The 27,164-nt window shown below is 39.8% G+C and overlaps 29 non-coding genes across 29 annotated transcripts; all 29 read left to right on the forward strand.

The window, feature by feature from the left end:
• The first annotated feature begins 4,073 nt into the window (after nt 1-4,073).
• trnar-ccg lies at nt 4,074-4,147 on the forward strand. The gene has a single exon. It is a non-coding gene; the product is annotated as a tRNA-Arg (tRNA).
• A 3,518-nt stretch (nt 4,148-7,665) lies between these two features.
• On the forward strand, nt 7,666-7,738 carry trnap-cgg. Its single transcript has one exon. It is a non-coding gene; the product is annotated as a tRNA-Pro (tRNA).
• A 242-nt stretch (nt 7,739-7,980) lies between these two features.
• On the forward strand, nt 7,981-8,053 carry trnar-ucg. The gene has a single exon. It is a non-coding gene; the product is annotated as a tRNA-Arg (tRNA).
• Nucleotides 8,054-9,083: 1,030 nt separating this feature from the next.
• trnar-ucg lies at nt 9,084-9,156 on the forward strand. The gene has a single exon. It is a non-coding gene; the product is annotated as a tRNA-Arg (tRNA).
• A 1,032-nt stretch (nt 9,157-10,188) lies between these two features.
• Nucleotides 10,189-10,261, forward strand: trnar-ucg. The gene has a single exon. It is a non-coding gene; the product is annotated as a tRNA-Arg (tRNA).
• An 833-nt stretch (nt 10,262-11,094) lies between these two features.
• On the forward strand, nt 11,095-11,167 carry trnar-ucg. The gene has a single exon. It is a non-coding gene; the product is annotated as a tRNA-Arg (tRNA).
• Nucleotides 11,168-11,599: 432 nt separating this feature from the next.
• Nucleotides 11,600-11,672, forward strand: trnaq-uug. The gene has a single exon. It is a non-coding gene; the product is annotated as a tRNA-Gln (tRNA).
• A 1,359-nt stretch (nt 11,673-13,031) lies between these two features.
• On the forward strand, nt 13,032-13,104 carry trnar-ucg. The gene has a single exon. It is a non-coding gene; the product is annotated as a tRNA-Arg (tRNA).
• Nucleotides 13,105-13,356: 252 nt separating this feature from the next.
• trnar-ucg lies at nt 13,357-13,429 on the forward strand. The gene has a single exon. It is a non-coding gene; the product is annotated as a tRNA-Arg (tRNA).
• A 245-nt stretch (nt 13,430-13,674) lies between these two features.
• trnar-ucg lies at nt 13,675-13,747 on the forward strand. Its single transcript has one exon. It is a non-coding gene; the product is annotated as a tRNA-Arg (tRNA).
• Nucleotides 13,748-13,990: 243 nt separating this feature from the next.
• On the forward strand, nt 13,991-14,063 carry trnar-ucu. The gene has a single exon. It is a non-coding gene; the product is annotated as a tRNA-Arg (tRNA).
• A 1,029-nt stretch (nt 14,064-15,092) lies between these two features.
• Nucleotides 15,093-15,165, forward strand: trnar-ucg. Its single transcript has one exon. It is a non-coding gene; the product is annotated as a tRNA-Arg (tRNA).
• A 252-nt stretch (nt 15,166-15,417) lies between these two features.
• On the forward strand, nt 15,418-15,490 carry trnar-ucg. Its single transcript has one exon. It is a non-coding gene; the product is annotated as a tRNA-Arg (tRNA).
• Nucleotides 15,491-15,689: 199 nt separating this feature from the next.
• Nucleotides 15,690-15,762, forward strand: trnar-ccg. The gene has a single exon. It is a non-coding gene; the product is annotated as a tRNA-Arg (tRNA).
• Nucleotides 15,763-17,164: 1,402 nt separating this feature from the next.
• Nucleotides 17,165-17,237, forward strand: trnaq-uug. The gene has a single exon. It is a non-coding gene; the product is annotated as a tRNA-Gln (tRNA).
• Nucleotides 17,238-17,491: 254 nt separating this feature from the next.
• Nucleotides 17,492-17,564, forward strand: trnal-uag. Its single transcript has one exon. It is a non-coding gene; the product is annotated as a tRNA-Leu (tRNA).
• Nucleotides 17,565-17,816: 252 nt separating this feature from the next.
• trnar-ucg lies at nt 17,817-17,889 on the forward strand. The gene has a single exon. It is a non-coding gene; the product is annotated as a tRNA-Arg (tRNA).
• A 198-nt stretch (nt 17,890-18,087) lies between these two features.
• Nucleotides 18,088-18,160, forward strand: trnar-ccg. The gene has a single exon. It is a non-coding gene; the product is annotated as a tRNA-Arg (tRNA).
• Nucleotides 18,161-18,596: 436 nt separating this feature from the next.
• On the forward strand, nt 18,597-18,669 carry trnar-ucg. The gene has a single exon. It is a non-coding gene; the product is annotated as a tRNA-Arg (tRNA).
• Nucleotides 18,670-18,913: 244 nt separating this feature from the next.
• On the forward strand, nt 18,914-18,986 carry trnar-ucg. The gene has a single exon. It is a non-coding gene; the product is annotated as a tRNA-Arg (tRNA).
• A 709-nt stretch (nt 18,987-19,695) lies between these two features.
• trnaq-uug lies at nt 19,696-19,768 on the forward strand. The gene has a single exon. It is a non-coding gene; the product is annotated as a tRNA-Gln (tRNA).
• A 526-nt stretch (nt 19,769-20,294) lies between these two features.
• trnar-ccg lies at nt 20,295-20,367 on the forward strand. Its single transcript has one exon. It is a non-coding gene; the product is annotated as a tRNA-Arg (tRNA).
• Nucleotides 20,368-20,802: 435 nt separating this feature from the next.
• trnar-ucg lies at nt 20,803-20,875 on the forward strand. The gene has a single exon. It is a non-coding gene; the product is annotated as a tRNA-Arg (tRNA).
• Nucleotides 20,876-21,121: 246 nt separating this feature from the next.
• trnar-ucu lies at nt 21,122-21,194 on the forward strand. The gene has a single exon. It is a non-coding gene; the product is annotated as a tRNA-Arg (tRNA).
• A 252-nt stretch (nt 21,195-21,446) lies between these two features.
• trnar-ucg lies at nt 21,447-21,519 on the forward strand. Its single transcript has one exon. It is a non-coding gene; the product is annotated as a tRNA-Arg (tRNA).
• A 209-nt stretch (nt 21,520-21,728) lies between these two features.
• On the forward strand, nt 21,729-21,801 carry trnar-ccg. Its single transcript has one exon. It is a non-coding gene; the product is annotated as a tRNA-Arg (tRNA).
• Nucleotides 21,802-23,520: 1,719 nt separating this feature from the next.
• trnar-ucg lies at nt 23,521-23,593 on the forward strand. Its single transcript has one exon. It is a non-coding gene; the product is annotated as a tRNA-Arg (tRNA).
• Nucleotides 23,594-24,570: 977 nt separating this feature from the next.
• trnar-ccg lies at nt 24,571-24,643 on the forward strand. The gene has a single exon. It is a non-coding gene; the product is annotated as a tRNA-Arg (tRNA).
• Nucleotides 24,644-25,077: 434 nt separating this feature from the next.
• On the forward strand, nt 25,078-25,150 carry trnar-ucg. The gene has a single exon. It is a non-coding gene; the product is annotated as a tRNA-Arg (tRNA).
• Nucleotides 25,151-27,164: the final 2,014 nt, after the last annotated feature.

Raw genomic sequence — 27,164 nt, forward strand, 5'->3', positions numbered from 1 at the left:
ACAAATGTGTACATAGAACTAAGCACAGAACCAACCCGTTGTGATGATAAAAATTTTCTTAACGTCTGACGGACAATTATCTTAGAAATGGCCGTTTCTTAAAAAACTTGCAGTTTAGCTTACATCTTGCTATCTGTGAATGCACTTGGGATAAGACAATAACTAAAGGGCCCAGTGGCCTAATGGATAAGGCATCAGCCTTGGAGCTGAGTTGTGGGTTCGAGTCCCATCTGGGTCATTTTTGAGGCAGTTCATTAGAGTTAATTTGGCAGAACTACCAAAAATCTCATAGTGATTAGTTGAAAATTACAATATAGCCATAACAAATGTACACATAGGACTAAGCACAGAACCAAGCCTTGTGATGGCAAAGGATGAGGATTTACTTGCATGCGATAGACAATTATCTTCAGACTGGCAAGTTTGCCAAAGAGAAAAAAGGGCCCAGTGGCCCACAATGGATAAGGCATCAGCCTCCCGGGCTACTGAATTTTGAGTTCAGAAGTCCACACCTGGGTCGTCTTCAAAAAACATCTTTAGCTGCACACAGAAATAAGAATTAGTGTAAAACTTGGAAGCCTTCTGAATGTGACCTTTGCTTTGATTACATCAAATTGTCTGTGAATGCAGGGCCACCAAATCCTAGTGTCCCGACAGATAAGCCTTCAGAGATGGGGCCTGTATGGGTTTGAAGCCCATCTTGGTCATCTTTGAGGCTGTTCTTTGAGTTTCAGTTAGGTGCACAAAAAATCTCTATAGTGATAAGCTGATAGTTGCAAATAGTCATAACAAATGTACATAGGACTTAGCAAAGAACAGAGCTTTGTGATGCTTAAAGGGTAAAGTTTGAATGCGACAGATAATTAGCTTCGAACTGGCCGTTTTTCTTAAAGCTTTTTCCAGTTTAGCTTACATCTTGCTATCTGTGAATGCACCTGGGATAAGACAACTAAAGGGCCCAGTGGCCTAATGGATAAGGCATCAGCCTTCGGAGCTGAGGTGATTGTGGGGTTCGAGTCCCATCTGGGTCATATTTGAGGCTGTTCTTTGAGGTTAATTTGGCAGAACTAGTAAAAATCTATAGTGATTGAGTTCAAAGTACAATATAGCAATAACAAATGTACATAGGATAAGCACAGAACCAAGTGTTGTGATGCTTAAAGGATGAATGTTTACTTGCGTATGCGATAGACAATTAGCTTGAAATGGCCGTTTTTTCTTAAAAGCTTTTCCAGTTTAGCTTACATCTTGCTATCTGTGATGCACTTGGGATAAGACAACTAAAGGGCCCAGTGGCCTAATGGATGGGCATCAGCCTTCGAGCTGAGATTGTGGTTGAGTCCCATCTGGGTCATATTTGAGGCTGTTCTTTGAGTTTTAAGTTGGCAGAACCAGAAAAAAATCTATAGTGATTACTTCCAAAATTACAATATAGCCATTACAAATATACACTAGGACTAAGCACAGAACCAAGCCTTGTGATGCTTAAAGGTTGAAGGCATTACTTACATCGACAGACAATTAGCTTTTGAAATGACCGTTTTCTTAAAGCTTTCCCAGTTTAGCTTACATATTGCTATCTGTGAATGCACTTCTGGATAAAGACAAATAAAAAAGGGCCCAGTGGCCTAATGGATAAGAGCATCAGCCTTCCGGGCTGAGACAGTGGGTTGTGAAGTCCCATCTGGGTCATATTTGAGGCAAAGTTCTTTGAGTTTAAGTTGGCAGAACAAAAAAATCAATAGTATTAGTTCAAAAATTACAATATATATATAACAAATGTACATAGAACTAAGCACAGAACCAAGCGTTGTGATGATAAAGTTTGCTTGCGTGCGACAGACAATTAGCTTCAAAATGGCCGTTTCTTAAAGCTTTTCCAGTTTAGCTTACATATTGCTATCTGTGAAATGCACTTGGATAAAGTCAAATAAGGGCCCAGTGGCCTAATGGATAAGGCATCAGCCTTCCGAGCTGAGGATTGTGGGTTGAGTCCATCTGGGTCATATTTGAGGCAGTTCATTGAGTTTAATTGCTTGGGAGCCAAAAAAATCAATAGTGATTAGTTCAAAATTACAATATAGCCATAACAAATGTACATAGAACTAAGCACAGAACCAAGCGTTGTGATGATAAAAGTTTACTTAGCATCTGACCGGACAATTACCAAGCTGCCAGCGATGCCTTCAAAGGATGAAAGTTTACTTGCATGCGAGCAGACAATTATCTTCGAACTTCGGCAGTTTACTTAAAAGAAAAAGGGCCCAGTGGCCTAATGGATAAGGCATCAGCCTCGGGCTGGGATTGTGGGTTCAAGTCCCACCTGGGTCGATCTTCAAAAAACGTCTTTAGCTGCACACAAAACAAGAATTAGTGTAAAACTTGAAGCCTTCTGAATGTGACCTTGCTTTGATTACATCAAGTTGTCTGTGAATGCAAGGGGCCACCAAATCCTAGTGTCCCGACAGATAAGCCTTCAGAGATGAGGCCTGTAGTTTGAAGCCACATCTTGGTCATCTTTGAGGCTGTTCTTTGAGTTTTCAGTTAGGTTTTCACAAAAAAATCTATAGTGATAAGCTGATAGTTGCAAAATAGTCATAACAAATGTACATAGGACTTAGCAAAGAACAGAGCTTTGTGATGCTTAAAGGTAAAAGTTTACCGGAATCACGACAGATAATTAGCTTCCGAACTGGCCGTTTTCTAAAGCTTTTCCAGTTTAGCTACATCTTGCTATCTGTGAATGCACCTGGGATAAGGACAACTAAAGGGCCCAGTGGCCTAATGGATAAGGCATCACTGGACCTTGGGCTGAGATTGTGGGTTCCAACGAGTCCCATCTGGAGTCATATTTGAGCTGTTCTTTGAGGTTGTTGGCAGAAATTAGTAAAAATCTATAGTGATTAGTTCAAAATTACAATATAGCAATAACAAATGTACATAGGACTAAGCACAGAACCAAGTTGTGTGATGTTTAAAGGATGAATGTTTACTTGCATGCGAGATAGACAATTAGCTTGAAATGGCACGTTTTCTTAAAAAGCTTTCAGTTTAGCTTACATCTTGCTATCTGTGAATGCACTAGGGATAAGACAACTAAAGGGCCCAGTGGCCCCTGTGGATGAAGGCATCAGCCTTGGAGCTGAGGATTGTGGAGTTCGAGTCCCATCTGGGTCATATTATTTGAGGCTGTTCTTTGAGGTTTAAGTTGGCAGAACCAGAAAAATCTATAGTGATTACTTCAAAATTACAATATAGCATTACAAATATACATAGGACTAAGCACAGAACCAAGCCTTGTGATGCTTAAGGTTGAAAAGTTTACTTGCATGCGACAGACAATTAGCTTCGAAATGACCGTTTTTCTTAAAGCTTTCCAGTTTAGCTTACATGTTGCCTATCTCTGAATGCGCGGATAAAGACAAATATGGAGCCAGTGGCCTAATGGATAAGGCATCAGCCTTCGGGCTGAGTTATGTGGGTTGAGTCCCATCTGGGTCATATTTGAGGCAGTTCTTTGAGTTTTAAGTTGGCAGAACCAAAAAAAAAAATCAATAGTGATTAGTTCAAAGTACAATATAGCCATAACAAATGTACATAGAACTAAGCACACAGAACCAAGCGTTGTGATGATAAAACATTTATGCAACGGCGACAGACAATTAGCTTCAAAATGGCCGTTTTCTTAAAAGCTTTTCCAGTTTAGCTTACATATTGCTATCTGTGAATGCACTGGATAAAGTCAAATAAGGGCCCAGTGGCCTAATGGATAAGGCATCAGCCTTCACAGCTGAGGATTGTGGAGTTCGGAGTCCCATCTGGGTCATATTTGAGGCAGTTCATTGAGTTTAATTTGGCAGAACCAAAAAAATCAATAGTGATTGGTTCAAAATTACAATATAGCCATAACAAATGTACATAGAACTAAGCACAGAACCAGCGTTGTGATGATAAAAGTTTACTTGCATGCGCGGCGGACAATTACCAAGCGTTGTGATGCTTAAAGGATGAAAGTTTACTTGCATGCGATAGACAATTATCTTCGAACTGGCAGTTTACTTAAAGAGAAAAAGGGCCCAGTGGCCTTAATGGATAAGAGCATCAGCCTCCGGAGCTGGGGTTGTGGGTTCAAGTCCCACCTGGGTCGTCTTCAAAACGTCTTTAGCTGCACAAACAAGAATTGATGTGAACTTTGAAGCCTTCTGAATGTGACCTTGCTTTGATTACATCAAGTTGTTCTGTGAATCGCAGGTGCCATCAAATCCTAGAAGTGTCCCACAGATAAGCTTCTCTCAGGAGATGAGGCCTGTAGGTTTTGAAGCTCCATCTTGGTCATCTTTTTGAGCTGTTCTTTGAGTTTCAGTTGGGTGCACAAAAAATCTGTAGTGATAAGCTGATAGTTGCCAAAATAGTCATAACAAATGTACATAGGACTTAGCAAAGAACAAGGGCTGTGATGCTTAAAGGATAAAAGTTGCGAGAATGCGACCAGATAATTAGCTTCGAACTGGCCAGTTTTCAAAAGCTTTTCAGTTTAGCTTACATCTTGCTATCTGTGAATGCACTTCTGGGATAAGACAACTAAAGGGCCCAGTGGCCCCTGTGGATAAGGGCATCAGCCTTCGAGCTGAGGATTGTAGATTTAAGGTCCACATCTGGGTCATATTTGAGGCTGTTCTTTTGAGGTTAATTTTTACAGAACTAGAAAAAATCTATAGTGATTAGTTCAAAATTACAATATAGCAATAACAAATACATAGGACTAAGCACAGAATCAAGTGTTGTGATGCTTAAGGGTTGAAAGTTTGCATGCGACAGACAATTAGCTTGAAATGACCGTTTTCTTAAAGCTTTCCAGTTTAGCTTACATATTGCTATCATTGTGAATGCACTTGGATAAAGACAAATAAGAGGCCCAGTGTCCTAATGGATAAGGCATCAGCCTTGAGCTGAGGATTGTGGGTTGGAGTCCCATCTGGGGATCTCATATTTGAGGCAGTTCTTTGAGTTTTAAGTTGGCAGAACCAAAAAAATCAATAGTGATTAGTTCAAAATTATAATATAGCCATAACAAATGTCACATAGAACTAAGCACAGAACCAAAAGCGTTGTGATGATAAAAGTTTACTTGCGTACGACCAGACAACTAGCTTCCGAAATGGCCGTTTTCTTAAAAGCTTTTCCAGTTTAGCTTACATACTGCTATCTGTGAATGCACTTGGATAAAGTCAAATAAGGGCCCAGTGGCCTAATGGATAAAGCATCAGCGCCTTGGAGCTGAGGATTGTGGGTTCAGCGTCCCATCACAGGTCATATTTGAGGCTGTACTTTGAGTTTAAGTTGGCAGAACCAGAAAAATCAATATTGATTAGTTCAAAATTACAATATAGCCATTACAAATATATAGGACTGAAGCACAGAACCAAAAGCCTGATGCTTAAAGGTTGAAAGTTTACTTGCATCGTGACAGACAATTAGCTTCGAAATGACACCGTTTTCTTAAAGCTTTTCCAGTTTAGCTTACATATTGCTATCTGTGAATGCACTTGGATAAAGTCAATAAGGGCCCAGTGGCCTAATGGATAAGGCATCAGCCTTCGGAGCTGAGGATTGTGGGTTGAGTCCCATCTGGGTCATATTTGAGGCAGTTCATTGAGTTTAAGTTGTACAGAACCAAAAAATCAATAGTGATTAGTTCAAAATTACAATATAGCCATAACAAATGTACATAAAACTAAGCACAGAACCAAGCGTTGTGATGATAAAAGTTTACTTATGCACGTCGACAGACAATTAGCTTGAAATGACCGTTTTTCTTAAAAGCTTTTCCCAGTTTAGCTTACATATTGCTATCTGTGTGAATGCACTTGGATAAAAGTCAAATAAGGCCAAGTGGTCTAATGGATAAGGCATCAGCCTTCGGAGCTGAGGATTGTGGGTTCGGAGTCCCATCTGGGTCATATTGAGAGCCAGTTCATTGAGTTTAATTTGGCAGAACCAGAAAAATCTATAGTAGTTACCTAAAGAAATTGCAATATAGCCATTACAAATATACATAGGACTAAGCACAGAACCAAGCCTTGTGATGCTTAAAGGTTGAAAAAGTTTACTTGCATGCGACAGACAATTAGCTTGAGAATGACCGTTTTTTCTTAAAGCTTTCCCAGTTTTAGCTTACATATTGCTATCTGTGAATGCACCCTGGATAAAGACAAATAAGGGCCCAGTGGCCTAATGGATAAGGCATCAGCTCTTCTCGGAGCTGAGGATTGTGTGGTTTGAGTCCCATCTGGGTCATATTTAGAGGAGCAGTTCATTGAGTTTAATTTGGCAGAACCAAAAAAATCAATAGTGATTAGTTCAAAATTACAATATAGCCATAACAAATGTACATACGACTAAGCACAGAACCAAGCAGCGTTGTGATGCTTAAAGGATGAAAGTTTACTTGCATGCGATAGACAATTATCTTCGAACTGGCAGTTTACTTAAAGAGAAAAAAGGGCCCAGTGGCCTAATGGATAAGGCATCAGCCTCGGGCCTGAGGATTGTGGGTTCAAGTCCCACCTGGGTCGATCTTCAAAAAACATCTTTAGCTGCACTTTGAAAGCAAAAATTAGTGTAAAACTTGAAGCCTTCTGAATGTGACCTTGCTTTGATTACATCAAATTGTCTGTGAATGCAAGGCCACCAAATCCTAGTGTGTCCCGACAGATAAGCCTTCAGAGATGAGGCCTGTAGGTTTGAAGCCCATCTTGGTCATCTTTGAGGCTGTTCTTTTGAGTTTCAGTTATAGGTGCAAAAAAAATCTATAGTGATAAGCTGATAGTTGCAAAATAGTCATAACAAATGTACATGAGACTTATGCAAAGAACAGAGCTTTGTGATGCTTAAAAGAAGTAAAAGTTTACCTGAATGCGACAGATAATTAGCTTCGAACTGGCCGTTTTCTTAAAAGCTTTTCAGTTTAGCTTATATCTTGCTATCTGTGAATGCACTTGGGATAAAGAGGAACTAAAGGGCCCAGTGGCCTAATGGATAAGGCATCAGCCTTGAGCTGAGTTGTGGGTTCGAGTCCCATCTGGGTCATATTTGAGGCTGTTCTTTGAGTTAATTTGGCAGAACTAGAAAAAAATCTATAGTGATTACTTCAAAATTACAATATAGCCATTACAAATATACATAGGACTAAGCACAGAACCAAGCCTTGTGATGCTTAAAAAGGTTGAAAGTTTACTTGCATCGCGACAGACAATTAACTTCGAAATGACCGTTTTTCTTAAAGCTTTCCCAGTTTAGCTTACATATTGCTATCTGTAAATGCACTTGGGTAAGACAAATTAGGGCCCAGTGGCCTAATGGATAAGGCGCATCAGCCTTGGAGCTGAGGATTGTGGGTTCGAGTCCCATCTGGGTCATATTTGAGAGCAGTTCTTTGAGTTTAAGTTGGCAGAACCAAAAAATCAATAGTGATTAGTTCAAAATTACAATATAGCCATAACAAATGTACATAGAACTAAGCACAGAACCAAGCGTTGTGATGATAAAAGTTTACTTGCGTCTGCGACGGACAATTAGCTTCCGAAATGGCGTTTTCTTAAAAAGCTTTTCCAGTTTATCTTACATATTGCTATCTGTGAATGCACTTGGACAAAGTCAAATAAGGGCCCAGTGGCCTAATGGATAAGGCATCAGCCTCGGGCGCTGAGGATTGTGGGTTCGAGTCCCATCTGGGTCGTTTGAGGCAGTTCATTGAGTTTAAGTTGGCAGAACCAAAAAAATCAATAGTGATTAGTTCAAAATTACAATATAGCCATAACAAATGTACATAGAACTAAGCACAGAACCAAGCGTTGTGATGATAAAAGTTTACTTGCTCATGACGGACAATTAGCTTCGAAATGGCCGTTTTCTTAAAGCTTTTCCAGTTTATCTTACATATTGCTATCTGTGAATGCACTTGGATAAAGTCAAATAAAGGGCCCAGTGGCCTAATGGATAAGGCATCAGCCTTCGAAGCTGAGGATTGTGGGTTCGAGTCCCCTCTGGGTCATATTTGAGGCTGTTCTTTGAGGTTAATTTGGCAGAACTACAAAAATCTATAGTGATTAGTTTAAAATTACAATATAGCCATAACAAATGTACATAGGACTAAGCACAGAACCAAGCGTTGTGATGCTTAAAGGATGAAAGTTTACTTGCATGCGATGAACAATTATCTTCGAACTGGCAGTTTACTTAAAAGAAAAAAAGGGCCCAGTGGCCTAATGGATAAGGCATCAGCCTCGGGCTGGGGATTGTGGGTTCAAGTCCCACCTGGGTCGTCTTCAAAAAGCATCTTTAGCTGCACACGAAACAAGAATTAGTGTAAAACTTGAAGCCTTCTGAATGCGAACTTGCTTTGATTACATCAAATTGTCTGTGAATGCAAGGGCCACCAAATCCTAGTGTCCCGACAGATAAGCCTTCAGAGATGAGGCCTGTAGGTTTGAAGCCCATCTTGGTCATCTTTGAGGCTGTTCTTTGAGTTTCAGTTGGGTGCACAAAAAAATCTATAGTGATAAGCTGATAGTTGCAAAATAGTCATAACAAATGTACATAGGACTTAGCAAAGAACAGAGCTTTGTGATGCTTAAAGGGTAAAAGTTTACCTGAATCGACAGATAATTAGCTTCCGAACTGGCCGTTTTCTTAAAGCTTTTTCCAGTTTAGCTTACATCTTGCTATCTGTGAATGCACTTGAGATAAGACAACTAAAGGGTCCAGTGGCCTAATGGATAAGGCATCAGCCTTGAGCTGAGGATTGTGGGTTCGAGTCCCATCTGGGTCATATTTGAGGCTGTTCTTTGAGGTTAATTTGGCAGAACTAGAAAAAATCTATAGTGATTAGTTCAAAATTACAATAAAGCAATAACAAATGTACATAGGACTAAGCACAGAACCAAATGTTGTGATGCTTAAAGGATGAATGTTTACTTGCATGCGATAGACAATTAGCTTCGAAATGGCCGTTTTCTTAAAGCTTTTCCAGTTTAAGCACATCTTGCTATCTGTGAATGCACTTGGGGATAAGACAACTAAAGGGCCCAGTGGCCTAATGGATAAGGCATCAGCCTTCGGAGCTGAGGATTGTGGGTTCGAGTCCCATCTGGGTCATATTTGAGGCTGTTCTTTGAGTTTAAGTTAGCAGAACCAGAAAAAAATCTATAGTGTTTACTTCAAAATTACAATATAGCCATTACAAATATACATAGGACTAAGCACAGAACCAAGCCTTGTGATGCTTAAAGGTTGAATGTTTACTTGCATGCGACAGACAATTAGCTTCAGAAATGACCGTTTTCTTAAAGCTTTCCCAGTTTAGCTTACATATTGCTATCTGTGAATGCACTTGGATAAAGACAAATAAGGGCCCAGTGGCCTAATGGATGAGCATCAGCCTTGGAGCTAAGGATTGTGGGTTGAGTCCCATCTGGGTCATATTTGAGGCAGTTCATTGAGTTTAAGTTGGCAGAACTACAAAAAATCTATAGTGATTAGTTCAAAATTACAATATAGCCATAACAAATGTACATAGGACTAAGCGCAGAACCAAGCGTTGTGATGCTTAAAGGATGGAAGTTTACTTGCATGCGATAGACAATTATCTTCGAACTGGCAGTTTACTTAAAGAGAGAAAAAGGGCCCAGTGGCCTAATGGATAAGGCATCAGCCTCCGGAGCTGGGGATTGTGGGTTCAAGTCCCACCTGGTCGCTCTTCAAAAAACATCTTTAGCTGCACACGAAACAAGAATTAGTGTAAAACTTGAAGCCTTCTGAATGTGACCTTGCTTTGATTACATCAAATTGTCTGTGAATGCAAGGGCCACCAAATCCTAGTGTCCCGACAGATAAGCCTTCAGAGATGAGGCCTGTAGGTTTGAAGCCCATCTTGGTCATCTTTGAGGCTGTTCTTTGAGTTTCAGTTGGGTGCACAAAAAAATCTATAGTGATAAGCTGATAGTTGCAAAATAGTCATAACAAATGTACATAGGACTTAGCAAAGAACAGAGCTTTGTGATGCTTAAAGGGTAAAAGTTTACCTGAATCGACAGATAATTAGCTTCGAACTGGCCGTTTTCTTAAAGCTTTTCCAGTTTAGCTTATATCTTGCTATCTGTGAATGCACTTGGGATAAGAGAACTAAAGGGCCCAGTGGCCTAATGGATAAGGCATCAGCCTTCGGAGCTGAGGATTGTGGGTTCGAGTCCCATCTGGGTCATATTTGAGGCTGTTCTTTGAGGTTAATTTGGCAGAACTAGAAAAAATCTATAGTGATTACTTCAAAATTACAATATAGCCATTACAAATATACATAGGACTAAGCACAGAACCAAGCCTTGTGATGCTTAAAGGTTGAAAGTTTACTTGCATGCGACAGACAATTAGCTTCGAAATGACCGTTTTCTTAAAGCTTTCCCAGTTTAGCTTACATATTGCTATCTGTAAATGCACTTGGTAAAGACAAATTAGGGCCCAGTGGCCTAATGGATAAGCATCAGCCTTCGGAGCTGAGGATTGTGGGTTGAGTCCCATCTGGGTCGTATTTGAGGCAGTTCTTTGAGTTTAAGTTGGCAGAACCAAAAAAATCAATAGTGATTAGTTCAAAATTACAATATAGCCATAACAAATGTACATAGAACTAAGCACAGAACCAAGCGTTGTGATGATAAAAGTTTACTTGCGTCATGACGGACAATTAGCTTGAAATGGCGTTTCTTAAAGCTTTTCCAGTTTATCTTACATATTGCTATCTGTGAATGCACTTGGATAAAGTCAAATAAGGCCCAGTGGCCTAATGGATAAGGCATCAACCTTCGGACTGAGGATTGTGGGTTCGAGTCCCCTCTGGAGTCATATTTGAGGCTGTTCTTTGAGGTTAATTTGGCAGAACTACAAAAATCTATAGTGATTAGTTTAAAATTACAATATAGCCATAACAAATGTACATAGGACTAAGCACAGAACCAAGCGTTGTGATGCTTAAAGGATGAAAGTTTACTTGCATGCGATAGACAATTATCTTCGAACTGGCAGTTTACTTAAAGAAAAAAGGGCCCAGTGGCCTAATGGATAAGGCATCAGCCTTCGGAGCTGAGGATTGTGGGTTCAAGTCCCACCTGGGTCGTCTTCAAAAAACATCTTTAGCTGCACACGAAACAAGAATTAGTGTAAAACTTGAAGCCTTCTGAATGCGAACTTGCTTTGATTACATCAAATTGTCTGTGAATGCAAGGGCCACCAAATCCTAGTGTCCCGACAGATAAGCCTTCAGATGAGGCCTGTAGGTTTGAAGCCCATCTTGGTCATCTTTGAGGCTGTTCTTTGAGTTTCAGTTGGGTGCACAAAAAAAATCTATAGTGATAAGCTGATAGTTGCAAAATAGTCATAACAAATGTACATAGGACTTAGCAAAGAACAGAGCTTTGTGATGCTTAAAGGGTAAAGTTTACCTGAATGCGACAGATAATTAGCTTCGAACTGGCCGTTTTCTTAAAGCTTTTCCAGTTTAGCTTACATCTTGCTATCTGTGAATGCACTTGAGATAAGACAACTAAAGGGTCCAGTGGCCTAATGGATAAGGCATCAGCCTTTGGAGCTGAGGATTGTGGGTTCGAGTCCCATCTGGGTCATATTTGAGGCTGTTCTTTGAGGTTAATTTGGCAGAACTAGAAAAAAAATCTATAGTGATTAGTTCAAAATTACAATAAAGCAATAACAAATGTACATAGGACTAAGCACAGAACCAAATGTTGTGATGCTTAAAGGATGAATGTTTACTTGCATGCGATAGACAATTAGCTTGAAATGGCCGTTTTCTTAAAGCTTTTTCCAGTTTAGCTTACATCTTGCTATCTGTGAATGCACTTGGGATAAGACAACTAAAGGGCCCAGTGGCCTAATGGATGAGCATCAGCCTTCGGGCTGAGGATTGTGGGTTCGAGTCCCCATCTGGGTCATATTTGAGGCTGTTCTTTGAGTTTAAGTTGGCAGAACCAGAAAAAATCTATAGTGTTTACTTCAAAATTACAATATAGCCATTACAAATATACATAGGACTAAGCACAGAACCAAGCCTTGTGATGCTTAAAGGTTGAATGTTTACTTGCATCGCGACAGACAATTAGCTTGAAATGACCGTTTTCTTAAAGCTTTCCCAGTTTAGCTTACATATTGCTATCTGTGAATGCACTTGGATAAAGACAAATAAGGGCCCAGTGGCCTAATGGATAAGGCATCAGCCTTGGAGCTAAGGATTGTGGGTTCGAGTCCCATCTGGGTCATATTTGAGGCAGTTCATTGAGTTTAAGTTGGCAGAACTACAAAAAAATCTATAGTGATTAGTTTAAAATTACAATATAGCCATAACAAATGTACATAGGACTAAGCACAGAACCAAGCCTTGTGATGCTTAAAGGATGGAAGTTTACTTGCATGCGATAGACAATTATCTTCGAACTGGCAGTTTACTTCAAGAGAAAAAGGGCCCAGTGGCCTAATGGATAAGGCATCAGCCTCCGGGCTGGGGATTGTGGGTTCAAGTCCCACCTGGGTCGTCTTCAAAAACATCTTTAGCTGCACACGAAACAAGAATTAGTGTAAAACTTGAAGCCTTCTGAATGTGACCTTGCTTTGATTACATCAAATTGTCTGTGAATGCAAGGGCCACCAAATCCTAGTGTCCCGACAGATAAGCCTTCAGAGATGAGGCCTGTAGGTTTGAAGCCCATCTTGGTCATCTTTGAGGCTGTTCTTTGAGTTTCAGTTGGGTGCACAAAAAAATCTATAGTGATAAGCTGATAGTTGCAAAATAGTCATAACAAATGTACATAGGACTTAGCAAAGAACAGAGCTTTGTGATGCTTAAAGGGTAAAAGTTTACCTGAATGCGACAGATAATTAGCTTCCCGAACTGGCCGTTTTCTTAAAGCTTTTCCAGTTTAGCTTATATCTTGCTATCTGTGAATGCACTTGGGATAAGAGAACTAAAGGGCCCAGTGGCCTAATGGATAAGGCATCAGCCTTCGGAGCTGAGGATTGTGGGTTCGAGTCCCATCTGGGTCATATTTGAGGCTGTTCTTTGAGGTTAATTTGGCAGAACTAGAAAAAATCTATAGTGATTACTTCAAAATTACAATATAGCCATTACAAATATACATAGGACTAAGCACAGAACCAAGCCTTGTGATGCTTAAAGGTTGAAAGTTTACTTGCATGCGACAGACAATTAGCTTCGAAATGACCGTTTTCTTAAAGCTTTCCCAGTTTAGCTTACATATTGCTATCTGTAAATGCACTTGGATAAAGACAAATAAGGGCCCAGTGGCCTAATGGATAAGGCATCAGCCTTCGGAGCTGAGGATTGTGGGTTCGAGTCCCATCTGGGTCATATTTGAGGCAGTTCTTTGAGTTTAAGTTGGCAGAACCAAAAAAAATCAATAGTGATTAGTTCAAAATTACAATATAGCCATAACAAATGTACATAGAACTAAGCACAGAACCAAGCGTTGTGATGATAAAAGTTTACTTGCGTACGACGGACAATTAGCTTCGAAATGGCCGTTTTCTTAAAGCTTTTCCAGTTTATCTTACATATTGCTATCTGTGAATGCACTTGGACAAAAGTCAAATAAGGGCCCAGTGGCCTAATGGATAAGGCATCAGCCTTCGGAGCTGAGGATTGTGGGTTCGAGTCCCATCTGGGTCATGTTGAGGCAGTTCATTGAGTTTAAGTTGGCAGAACCAAAAAAAATCAATAGTGATTAGTTCAAAATTACAATATAGCCATAACAAATGTACATAGAACTAAGCACAGAACCAAGCGTTGTGATGATAAAAGTTTTCTTGCGTACGACGGACAATTATCTTAGAAATGGCCGTTTTCTTAAAGCTTTTCCAGTTTATCTTACATATTGCTATCTGTGAATGCACTTGGATAAAGTCAAATAAGGGCCCAGTGGCCTAATGGATAAGACATCAGCCTTCTGAGCTGAGGATTGTGGGTTCGAGTCCCATCTGGGTCATATTTGAGGCTGTTCTTTGAGGTTAATTTGGCAGAACTACAAAAAATCTATAGTGATTAGTTTAAAATTACAATATAGCCATAACAAATGTACATAGGACTAAGCACAGAACCAAGCGTTGTGATGCTTAAAGGATGAAAGTTTACTTGCATGCGATAGACAATTATCTTCGAACTGGCAGTTTACTTAAAGAAAAAAAGGGCCCAGTGGCCTAATGGATAAGGCATCAGCCTCCGGGCTGGGGATTGTGGGTTCAAGTCCCCTGGGTCGTCTTCAAAAAACATCTTTAGCTGCACACGAAACAAGAATTAGTGTAAAACTTGAAGCCTTCTGAATGTGACCTTGCTTTGATTACATCAAATTGTCTGTGAATGCAAGGGCCACCAAATCCTAGTGTCCCGACAGATAAGCCTTCAGAGATGAGGCCTGTAGGTTTGAAGCCCATCTTGGTCATCTTTGAGGCTGTTCTTTGAGTTTCAGTTGGGTGCACAAAAAAAAATCTATAGTGATAAGCTGATAGTTGCAAAATAGTCATAACAAATGTACATAGGACTTAGCAAAGAACAGAGCTTTGTGATGCTTAAAGGGTAAAAGTTTACCTGAATCGACAGATAATTAGCTTCGAACTGGCTGTTTTCTTAAAGCTTTTCCAGTTTAGCTTACATCTTGCTATCTGTGAATGCACTTGAGATAAGACAACTAAAGGGTCCAGTGGCCTAATGGATAAGGCATCAGCCTTGGAGCTGAGGATTGTGGGTTCGAGTCCCATCTGGGTCATATTTGAGGCTGTTCTTTGAGGTTAATTTGGCAGAACTAGAAAAAATCTATAGTGATTAGTTCAAAATTACAATAAAGCAATAACAAATGTACATAGGACTAAGCACAGAACCAAATGTTGTGATGCTTAAAGGATGAATGTTTACTTGCATGCGATAGACAATTAGCTTCAAATGGCCGTTTTCTTAAAGCTTTTCCAGTTTAGCTTACATCTTGCTATCTGTGAATGCACTTGGGATAAAACAACTAAAGGGCCCAGTGGCCTAATGGATAAGGCATCAGCCTTCGGAGCTGAGGATTGTGGGTTCGAGTCCCATCTGGGTCATATTTGAGGCTGTTCTTTGAGTTTAAGTTGGCAGAACCAGAAAAAATCTATAGTGTTTACTTCAAAATTACAATATAGCCATTACAAATATACATAGGACTAAGCACAGAACCAAGCCTTGTGATGCTTAAAGGTTGAAAGTTTACTTGCATGCGACAGACAATTAGCTTCAAAATGACCGTTTTCTTAAAGCTTTCCCAGTTTAGCTTACATATTGCTATCTGTGAATGCACTTGGATAAAGACAAATAAGGGCCCAGTGGCCTAATGGATAAGGCATCAGCCTTCGGAGCTGAGGATTGTGGGTTTGAGTCCCATCTGGGTCATATTTGAGGCAGTTCATTGAGTTTAAGTTGGCAGAACCAAAAAATCAATAGTGATTAGTTCAAAATTACAATATAGCCATAACAAATGTACATAGGACTAAGCACAGAACCAAGCGTTGTGATGCTTAAAGGATGAAAGTTTACTTGCATGCGATAGACAATTATCTTCGAACTGGCAGTTTACTTCAAGAGAAAAAAGGGCCCAGTGGCCTAATGGATAAGGCATCAGCCTCCGGAGCTGGGGATTGTGGGTTCAAGTTCCACCTGGGTCGTCTTCAAAAAAACGTCTTTAGCTGCACACGAAACAAGAATTAGTGTAAAACTTGAAGCCTTCTGAATGTGACCTTGCTTTGATTACATCAAATTGTCTGTGAATGCAAGGGCCACCAAATCCTAGTGTCCCGACAGATAAGCCTTCAGAGATGAGGCCTGTAGGTTTGAAGCCCATCTTGGTCATCTTTGAGGCTGTTCTTTGAGTTTCAGTTGGGTGCACAAAAAAAATCTATAGTGATAAGCTGATAGTTGCAAAATAGTCATAACAAATGTACATAGGACTTAGCAAAGAACAGAGCTTTGTGATGCTTAAAGGGTAAAAGTTTACCTGAATGCGACAGATAATTAGCTTCGAACTGGCCGTTTTCTTAAAGCTTTTCCAGTTTAGCTTATATCTTGCTATCTGTGAATGCACTTGGGATAAGAGAACTGAAGGGCCCAGTGGCCTTATGGATAAGGCATCAGCCTTCGGAGCTGAGGATTGTGGGTTCGAGTCCCATCTGGGTCATATTTGAGGCTGTTCTTTGAGGTTAATTTGGCAGAACTAGAAAAAAATCTATAGTGATTACTTCAAAATTACAATATAGCCATTACAAATATACATAGGACTAAGCACAGAACCAAGCCTTGTGATGCTTAAAGGTTGAAAGTTTACTTGCATGCGACAGACAATTAGCTTCAAATGACCGTTTTCTTAAAGCTTTCCCAGTTTAGCTTACATATTGCTATCTGTAAATGCACTTGGGTAAAGACAAATTAGGGCCCAGTGGCCTAATGGATAAGGCATCAGCCTTGGAGCTGAGGATTGTGGGTTCGAGTCCCATCTGGGTCTTATTTGAGGCAGTTCTTTGAGTTTAAGTTGGCAGAACCAAAAAAATCAATAGTGATTAGTTCAAAATTACAATATAGCCATAACAAATGTACGTAGAACTAAGCACAGAACCAAGCGTTGTGATGATAAAAGTTTACTTGCGTACGACGGACAATTAGCTTCGAAATGGCCGTTTTCTTAAAAGCTTTTCCAGTTTATCTTACATATTGCTATCTGTGAATGCACTTGGACAAAGTCAAATAAGGGCCCAGTGGCCTAATGGATAAGGCATCAGCCTTCGAGCTGAGGATTGTGGGTTCGAGTCCCATCTGGAGTCGTATTTGAGGCAGTTCATTGAGTTTAAGTTGGCAGAACCAAAAAAATCAATAGTGATTAGTTCAAAATTACAATATAGCCATAACAAATGTACATAGGACTTAGCAAAGAACCAAGTGTTGTGATGCTTAAAGGGTAAAAGTTTACCTGAATGCGACAGATAATTAGCTTCGAACTGGCCTTTTTCTTAAAGCTTTTCCAGTTTAGCTTACATCTTGCTATCTGTGAATGCACTTGAGATAAGACAACTAAAGGGTCCAGTGGCCTAATGGATAAGGCATCAGCCTTTGGAGCTGAGGATTGTGGGTTCGAGTCCCATCTGGGTCATATTTGAGGCTGTTCTTTGAGGTTAATTTGGCAGAACTAGAAAAAAATCTATAGTGATTAGTTCAAAATTACAATAAAGCAATAACAAATGTACATAGGACTAAGCACAGAACCAAGTGTTGTGATGCTTAAAGGATGAATGTTTACTTGCATGCGATAGACAATTAGCTTCGAAATGGCCGTTTTCTTAAAGCTTTTCCAGTTTAGCTTACATCTTGCTATCTGTGAATGCACTTGGGATAAGACAACTAAAGGGCCCTTTGGCCTAATGGATAAGGCATCAGCCTTAGGAGCTGAGGATTGTGGGTTCGAGTCCCATCTGGGTCATATTTGAGGCTGTTCTTTGAGTTTAAGTTGGCAGAACCAGAAAAAATCTATAGTGATTACTTCAAAATTACAATATAGCCATTACAAATATACATAGGACTAAGCACAGAACCAAGCCTTGTGATGCTTAAAGGTTGAAAGTTTACTTGCATGCGACAGACAATTAGCTTCGAAATGACCGTTTTCTTAAAGCTTTCCCAGTTTAGCTTACATATTGCTATCTGTGAATGCACTTGGATAAAGACAAATAAGGGCCCAGTGGCCTAATGGATAAGGCATCAGCCTTCGGAGCTGAGGATTGTGGGTTCGAGTCCCATCTGGGTCATATTTGAGGCAGTTCATTGAGTTTAAGTTGGCAGAACTACAAAAAATCTATAGTGATTAGTTTAAAATTACAATATAGCCATAACAAATGTACATAGGACTAAGCACAGAACCAAGCGTTGTGATGCTTAAAGGATGAGTTTACTTGCATGCGATAGACAATTATCTTCGAACTAGCAGTTTACTTAAAGAGAAAAAAGGCCCAGTGGCCTAATGGATAAGGCATCAGCCTCCGGAGCTGGGGATTGTGGGTTCAAGTCCCACCTGGGTCGTCTTCAAAAACATCTTTAGCTGCACACGAAACAAGAATTACTGTAAAACTTGAAGCCTTCTGAATGTGACCTTGCTTTGATTGCATCAAATTGTCTGTGAATGCAAGGGCCACCAAATCCTAGTGTCCCGACAGATAAGCCTTCAGAGATGAGGCCCGTAGGTTTGAAGCCCATCTTGGTCATCTTTGAGGCTGTTCTTTGAGTTTCAGTTGGGTGCACAAAAAAAAAATCTATAGTGATAAGCTGATAGTTGCAAAATAGTCATAACAAATGTACATAGGACTTAGCAAAGAACAGAGCTTTGTGATGCTTAAAGGGTAAAAGTTTACCTGAATGCGACAGATAATTAGCTTCGAACTGGCCGTTTTCTTAAAGCTTTTCCAGTTTAGCTTACATCTTGCTATCTGTGAATGCACTTGGGATAAGAGAACTGAAGGGCCCAGTGGCCTAATGGATAAGGCATCAGCCTTCGGAGCTGAGAATTGTGGGTTCGAGTCCCATCTGGGTCATATTTGAGGCAGTTCATTGAGTTTAAGTTGGCAGAACCAAAAAAAATCAATAGTGATTAGTTCAAAATTACAATATAGCAGTAACAAATGTACATACGACTAAGCACAGAACCAAGCGTTGTGATGATGACAGTTTACTTGCATGCGATAGACAATTAGCTTCGAAATGGCCGTTTTCTTGAAGCTTTTCCAGTTTAGCTTACATATTGCTATCTGTAAATGCACTTGGGTAAAGACAAATTAGGGCCCAGTGGCCTAATGGATAAGGCATCAGCCTTCGGAGCTGAGGATTGTGGGTTCGAGTCCCATCTGGGTCATATTTGAGGCAGTTCATTGAGTTTAAGTTGGCAGAACCAAAAAAAATCAATAGTGATTAGTTCAAAATTACAATATAGCCATAACAAATGTACATAGAACTAAGCACAGAACCAAGCGTTGTGATGCTTAAAGGATGAAAGTTTACTTGCATGCGATAGACAATTATCTTCGAACTGGCAGTTTACTTAAAGAGAAAAAAGGGCCCAGTGGCCTAATGGATAAGGCATCAGCCTCCGGGCTGGGGATTGTGGGTTCAAGTCCCACCTGGGTCGTCTTCAAAAACATCTTTAGCTGCACACGAAACAAGAATTAGTGTAAAACTTGAAGCCTTCTGAATGTGACCTTGCTTTGATTACATCAAATTGTCTGTGAATGCAAGGGCCACCAAATCCTAGTGTCCCGACAGATAAGCCTTCAGAGATGAGGCCTGTAGGTTTGAAGCCCATCTTGGTCATCTTTGAGGCTGTTCTTTGAGTTTCAGTTGGGTGCACAAAAAAAATCTATAGTGATAAGCTGATAGTTGCAAAATAGTCATAACAAATGTACATAGGACTTAGCAAAGAACCAAGTGTTGTGATGCTTAAAGGGTAAAAAAGTTTACCTGAATCGACAGATAATTAGCTTCAGAACTGGCCGTTTTCTTAAAGCTTTTCCAGTTTAGCTTACATCTTGCTATCTGTGAATGCACTTGAGATAAGACAACTAAAGGGTCCAGTGGCCTAATGGATAAGGCATCAGCCTTTGGAGCTGAGGATTGTGGGTTCGAGTCCCATCTGGGTCATATTTGAGGCTGTTCTTTGAGGTTAATTTGGCAGAACTAGAAAAAAATCTATAGTGATTAGTTCAAAATTACAATAAAGCAATAACAAATGTACATAGGACTAAGCACAGAACCAAGTGTTGTGATGCTTAAAGGATGAATGTTTACTTGCATGCGATAGACAATTAGCTTCGAAATGGCCGTTTTCTTAAAGCTTTCCCAGTTTAGCTTACATATTGCTATCTGTGAATGCACTTGGATAAAGACAAATAAGGGCCCAGTGGCCTAATGGATAAGGCATCAGCCTTGAGCTAAGGATTGTGGGTTGAGAGTCCCATCTGGGTCATATTTGAGGCAGTTCTTTGAGTTTAAGTTGGCAGAACCAAAGAAAATCAATAGTGATTAGTTCAAAATTACAATATAGCCATAACAAATGTACATAGGACTAAGCACAGAACCAAGCGTTGTGATGCTTAAAGGATGAAAGTTTACTTGCATGCGATAGACAATTATCTTCGAACTGGCAGTTTACTTAAAGAGAAAAAAGGGCCCAGTGGCCTAATGGATAAGGCATCAGCCTCCGGAGCTGGGGATTGTGGGTTCAAGTCCCACCTGGGTCGTCTTCAAAAAACATCTTTAGCTGCACACGAAACAAGAATTAGTGTAAAACTTGAAGCCTTCTGAATGTGACCTTGCTTTGATTACATCAAATTGTCTGTGAATGCAAGGGCCACCAAATCCTAGTGTCCCGACAGATAAGCCTTCAGAGATGAGGCCTGTAGGTTTGAAGCCCATCTTGGTCATCTTTGAGGCTGTTCTTTGAGTTTCAGTTGGGTGCACAAAAAAAATCTATAGTGATAAGCTGATAGTTGCAAAATAGTCATAACAAATGTACATAGGACTTAGCAAAGAACAGAGCTTTGTGATGCTTAAAGGGTAAAAGTTTACCTGAATGCGACAGATAATTAGCTTCGAACTGGCCGTTTTCTTAAAGCTTTTCCAGTTTAGCTTACATCTTGCTATCTGTGAATGCACTTGGGATAAGACAACTAAAGGGCCCAGTGGCCTAATGGATAAGGCATCAGCCTTCGGAGCTGAGGATTGTGGGTTCGAGTCCCATCTGGGTCATATTTGAGGCAGTTCATTGAGTTTAATTTGGCAGAACCAAAAAAAATCAATAGTGATTAGTTCAAAATTACAATATAGCAGTAACAAATGTACATACGACTAAGCACAGAACCAAGCGTTGTGATGATGACAGTTTACTTGCATGCGATAGACAATTAGCTTCTGAAATGGCCGTTTTCTTAAAGCTTTTCCAGTTTAGCTTACATCTTGCTATCTGTGAATGCACTTGGGATAAGACAACTAAAGGGCCCAGTGGCCTAATGGATAAGGCATTAGCCTTCTGAGCTGAGGATTGTGGGTTCGAGTCCCATCTGGGTCATATTTGAGGCTGTTCTTTGAGTTTAAGTCGGCAGAACCAGAAAAAATCTATAGTGTTTACTTCAAAATTACAATATAGCCATTACAAATATACATAGGACTAAGCACAGAACCAAGCCTTGTGATGCTTAAAGGTTGAAAGTTTACTTGCATGCGACAGACAATTAGCTTCGAAATGACCGTTTTCTTAAAGCTTTCCCAGTTTAGCTTACATATTGCTATCTGTGAATGCACTTGGATAAAGACAAATACGGGCCCAGTGGCCTAATGGATAAGGCATCAGCCTTCGGAGCTAAGGATTGTGGGTTCGAGTCCCATCTGGGTCATATTTGAGGCAGTTCATTGAGTTTAAGTTGGCAGAACCAAAAAAAATCAATAGTGATTAGTTCAAAATTACAATATAGCCATAACAAATGTACATAGGACTAAGCACAGAAGCACAGAACCAAGCGTTGTGATGCTTAAAGGATGAAAGTTTACTTGCATGCGATAGACAATTATCTTCGAACTGGCAGTTTACTTAAAGAGAAAAAAGGGCCCAGTGGCCTAATGGATAAGGCATCAGCCTCCGGAGCTGTGGATTGTGGGTTCAAGTCCCACCTGGGTCGTCTTCAAAAAACATCTTTAGCTGCACACGAAACAAGAATTAGTGTAAAACTTGAAGCCTTCTGAATGTGACCTTGCTTTGATTACATCAAATTGTCTGTAAATGCAAGGGCCACCAAATCCTAGTGTCCCGACAGATAAGCCTTCAGAGATGAGGCCTGTAGGTTTGAAGCCCATCTTGGTCATCTTTGAGGCTGTTCTTTGAGTTTCAGTTGGGTGCACAAAAAAATCTATAGTGATAAGCTGATAGTTGCAAAATAGTCATAACAAATGTACATAGGACTTAGCAAAGAAACAGAGCTTTGTGATGCTTAAAGGGTAAAAGTTTACCTGAATGCGACAGATAATTAGCTTCAACTGGCCGTTTTCTTAAAGCTTTTCCAGTTTAGCTTATATCTTGCTATCTGTGAATGCACTTGGGATAAGAGAACTAAAGTGCCCAGTGGCCTAATGGATAAGGCATCAGCCTTCGGAGCTGAGGATTGTGGGTTCGAGTCCCATCTGGGTCATATTTGAGGCTGTTCTTTGAGGTTAATTTGGCAGAACTAGAAAAAAATCTATAGTGATTAGTTCAAAATTACAATATAGCAATAACAAATGTACATAGGACTAAGCACAGAACCAAGTGTTGTGATGCTTAAAGGATGAATGTTTACTTGCATGCGATAGACAATTAGCTTCGAAATGGCGTTTTCTTAAAAGCTTTTCCAGTTTAGCTTACATCTTGCTATCTGTGAATGCACTTGGGATAAGACAACTAAAGTGCCCAGTGGCCTAATGGATAAGGCATCAGCCTTCGGAGCTGAGGATTGTGGGTTCGAGTCCCATCTGGGTCATATTTGAGGCTGTTCTTTGAGTTTAAGTTGGCAGAACCAAAAAAATCAATAGTGATTAGTTCAAAATTACAATATAGCCATGACAAATGTACATAGAACTAAGCACAGAACCAAGCGTCGTGATGATAAAAGTTTACTTGCGTACGACAGACAATTAGCTTCGAAATGGCCGTTTTCTTAAAGCTTTTCCAGTTTAGCTTACATATTGCTATCTGTGAATGCACTTGGATAAAGTCAAATAAGGGCCCAGTGGCCTAATGGATAAGGCATCAGCCTTCGGAGCTGAGGATTGTGGGTTGGGTCCCATCTGGGTCATATTTGAGGCTGTTCTTTGAGTTTAAGTTGGCAGAACCAGAAAAAATCTATAGTGATTACTTCAAAATTACAATATAGCCATTACAAATATACATAGGACTAAGCACAGAACCAAGCCTTGTGATGCTTAAAGGTTGAAAGTTTACTTGCATGCGACAGACAATTAGCTTCGAAATGACCGTTTTCTTAAAGCTTTCCCAGTTTAGCTTACATATTGCTATCTGTGAATGCACTTGGATAAAGACAAATAAGGGCCCAGTGGCCTAATGGATAAGGCATCAGCCTTCGGAGCTGAGGATTGTGGGTTGAGAGTCCCATCTGGGTCATATTTGAGGCTGTTCTTTGAGTTTAAGTTGGCAGAACCAAAAAAAATCAATAGTGATTAGTTCAAAATTACAATATAGCCATAACAAATGTACATAGAACTAAGCACAGAACCAAGCGTTGTGATGATAAAAGTTTACTTGCGTACGACGGACAATTAGCTTCGAAATGGCCGTTTTCTTAAAGCTTTTCCAGTTTAGCTTACATATTGCTATCTGTGAATGGACTTGGATAAAGTCAAATAAGGGCCCAGTGGCCTAATGGATAAGGCATCAGCCTTCGGAGCTGAGGATTGTGGGTTCGAGTCCCATCTGGGTCATATTTGAGGCTGTTCTTTGAGGTTAATTTGGCAGAACTACAAAAAATCTATAGTGATTAGTTTAAAATTACAATATAGCCATAACAAATGTACATAGGACTAAGCACAGAACCAAGCGTTGTGATGCTTAAAGGATGAAAGTTTACTTGCATGCGATAGACAATTATCTTCGAACTGGCAGTTTACTTAAAGAGAAAAAAGGGCCCAGTGGCCTAATGGATAAGGCATCAGCCTCGGAGCTGGGGATTGTGGGTTCAAGTCCCACCTGGGTCGTCTTCAAAAAACATCTTTAGCTGCACACGAAACAAGAATTAGTGTAAAACTTGAAGCCTTCTGAATGTGACCTTGCTTTGATTACATCAAATTGTCTGTGAATGCAAGGGCCACCAAATCCTAGTGTCCCGACAGATAAGCCTTCAGAGATGAGGCCTGTAGGTTTGAAGCCCATCTTGGTCATCTTTGAGGCTGTTCTTTGAGTTTCAGTTGGGTGCACAAAAAAATCTATAGTGATAAGCTGATAGTTGCAAAATAGTCATAACAAATGTACATAGGACTTAGCAAAGAACAGAGCTTTGTGATGCTTAAAGGGTAAAAGTTTACCGGAATGCGACAGATAATTAGCTTGAACTGGCCGTTTTCTTAAAGCTTTTCCAGTTTATCTTACATATTGCTATCTGTGAATGGACTTGGACAAAGTCAAATAAGGGCCCAGTGGCCTAATGGATAAGGCATCAGCCTTGGAGCTGAGGATTGTGGGTTCGAGTCCCATCTGGGTCATATTTGAGGCTGTTCTTTGAGGTTAATTTGGCAGAACTACAAAATATCTATAGTGATTAGTTTAAAATTACAATATAGCCATAACAAATGTACATAGGACTAAGCACAGAACCAAGCGTTGTGATGCTTAAAGGATGAAAGTTTACTTGCATGCGATAGACAATTATCTTCGAACTGGCAGTTTACTTAAAGAGAAAAAGGGCCCAGTGGCCTAATGGATAAGGCATCAGCCTCCGGAGCTGGGGATTGTGGGTTCAAGTCCCACCTGGGTCGTCTTCAAAAAACATCTTTAGCTGCACACGAAACAAGAATTAGTGTAAAACTTGAAGCCTTCTGAATGTGACCTTGCTTTGATTACATCAAATTGTTCAGTGAATGCAAGGGCCACCAAATCCTAGTGTCCCGACAGATAAGCCTTCAGAGATGAGGCCTGTAGGTTTGAAGCCCATCTTGGTCATCTTTGAGGCTGTTCTTTGAGTTTCAGTTGGGTGCACAAAAAATCAATAGTGATAAGCTGATAGTTGCAAAATAGTCATAACAAATGTACATAGGACTTAGCAAAGAACAGAGCTTTGTGATGCTTAAAGGGTAAAAGTTTACCGGAATGCGACAGATAATTAGCTTCGAACTGGCCGTTTTCTTAAAGCTTTTCCAGTTTAGCTTACATCTTGCTATCTGTGAATGCACTTGGGATAAGACAACTAAAGGGCCCAGTGGCCTAATGGATAAGGCATCAGCCTTCGGAGCTGAGGATTGTGGGTTCGAGTCCCATCTGGGTCATATTTGAGGCTGTTCTTTGAGGTTAATTTGGCAGAACTAGTAAAAAATCTATAGTGATTAGTTCAAAATTACAATATAGCAATAACAAATGTACATAGGACTAAGCACAGAACCAAGTGTTGTGATGCTTAAAGGATGAATGTTTACTTGCATGCGATAGACAATTAGCTTGAAATGGCCGTTTTCTTAAAGCTTTTCCAGTTTAGCTTACATCTTGCTATCTGTGAATGCACTTGGGATAAGACAACTAAAGGGCCCAGTGGCCTAATGGATAAGGCATCAGGGGTATTCCAGAAAGCTTGGTTAACTTACCATTTGATAAATCAAAACCTCTGGGTTGATTTACCCCAAACAGGCATACCATGAGTATGTCGGTTCCAAAACACCTGAGAAGAGTTAGTTTAGTCAACCTCCAACTGGTTACCCAGAGTTAATGCGTGTGCACGGTGCATGTAGAAAGACATTTTCAATGGATCGCCGATTTCACGAGTCACCATGGAAACTCAAAGCGAAAAAAAAGAGAGCGGCGTATTTCACAGAGGCGGAGCTGGAGGTTTTAATGCACGCTTATGAGAAGTTTAAGCCAATAATATTAAAAAGAAGCAATACAGCTACATCAGCTAAAGCAAGAGAGTTGGCTTGGCAAAAAATAACCGACAGAGTGAATGCGTGAGTATATTAAATTACAAATTTGGTATTGGCTCCTGTTTTATTATAATGCAAAATAATGAAGTATGATTTATACATCCTTTTGAATGTTATATCACTATGAAAGCATTTACTTTTGCTGCCATTTATTTGTTTAGTTTAAAATAATAATGTATGTTTCTTATTTAATAAGGTGTAATCCTTCTGGAGCATAAGAAGTTTAAGCCAAGTCAAAATGAAACACAAAAACATTCTGCAAAAAGGTAATATTTGATTACACAATTACTGAACTATTATTATAACAGGATTTAGTATATTCATTCTGTCATGTAGCTAATAGAAAGAAGACTGAAGCCCACCACCACCTCCCCTCACCCCGTCCAAGGAGCTGGCACTGTCCCTTAATAAAGAGCATCCAGGGGGCAGTTCATCACACACACCATGCACCACAAGTGATGGTGAAAAAATGGTGCAATGTGAGTTTACCTCTATGATTTGTTTTAATTTTTTGTCCTAATAAATGACTATCTCTGTCACTTAAAGGCTTTTTTAACAAGATAAATGTTTTATGTAGGCTTATTTTATTTAACTGCATATGATGTATAAGCTACTGTGATCTTAGAGTGGCATGTTACTGTTTTCATGTATTATTTTCTTTGATAATATTGAGAATTTTATGGGTTGTGTGTTCTTATAGAAACTGATGGACGGATTGTATTATTGGACTTTCCAGAAAGAACACAGTCTGTCACAGTTGTAAGTGATTTGTTGTCAGGTACCTTTAGTTGCTTTTAGGTTTTTTTTTCAGATAATGTATACTTGAATATTTCTCCTGTAGGATGAAGATGATGAAGATGACGATGAAGAGACCACATCTGCTGTGACAGAAGTGGACAATGCTGGTAGATCCACTGAGGTATGATGCATACCATTATAATGTATTGCCCCTTTTTGCATTAAAGTGTCCATATTTTAATTATATTGTCTGACCAAACAATCTCATTTATTAAATTGTTTCCACCTTCCTAGTTGCCAGCAAAGGAGCTGTATAAGGTCCATCTTCAAAAACAAATAAGGAAAAGTGATGTGGAGATGGACCTTATACAGCTTCAAATGGAAGAGAAAAGGCTCCTCGTTAAAAAAGCAGCACTTGAAATTGAATTACTGGAGCATCGCCTTAAGGTGAGAACTTGTCTGAATATTCTGTCAGAACAATCTGTTGCATGATAAAAGTGTTGGGTGCATGTATATATGTATATATCTGTGTGTATAAAGCAACAACAACAAAAAAACATTTTATTGAATTGTACTTTTATTTATTTTTTCAGGAAATAAAGAAATGAAGTGCCTGGCAGACCAGTGCAAA

Source organism: Puntigrus tetrazona, chromosome 1 (assembly GCF_018831695.1).
Source record: "Puntigrus tetrazona isolate hp1 chromosome 1, ASM1883169v1, whole genome shotgun sequence".
NCBI classification, from domain to species: Eukaryota; Metazoa; Chordata; class Actinopteri; order Cypriniformes; family Cyprinidae; genus Puntigrus; species Puntigrus tetrazona.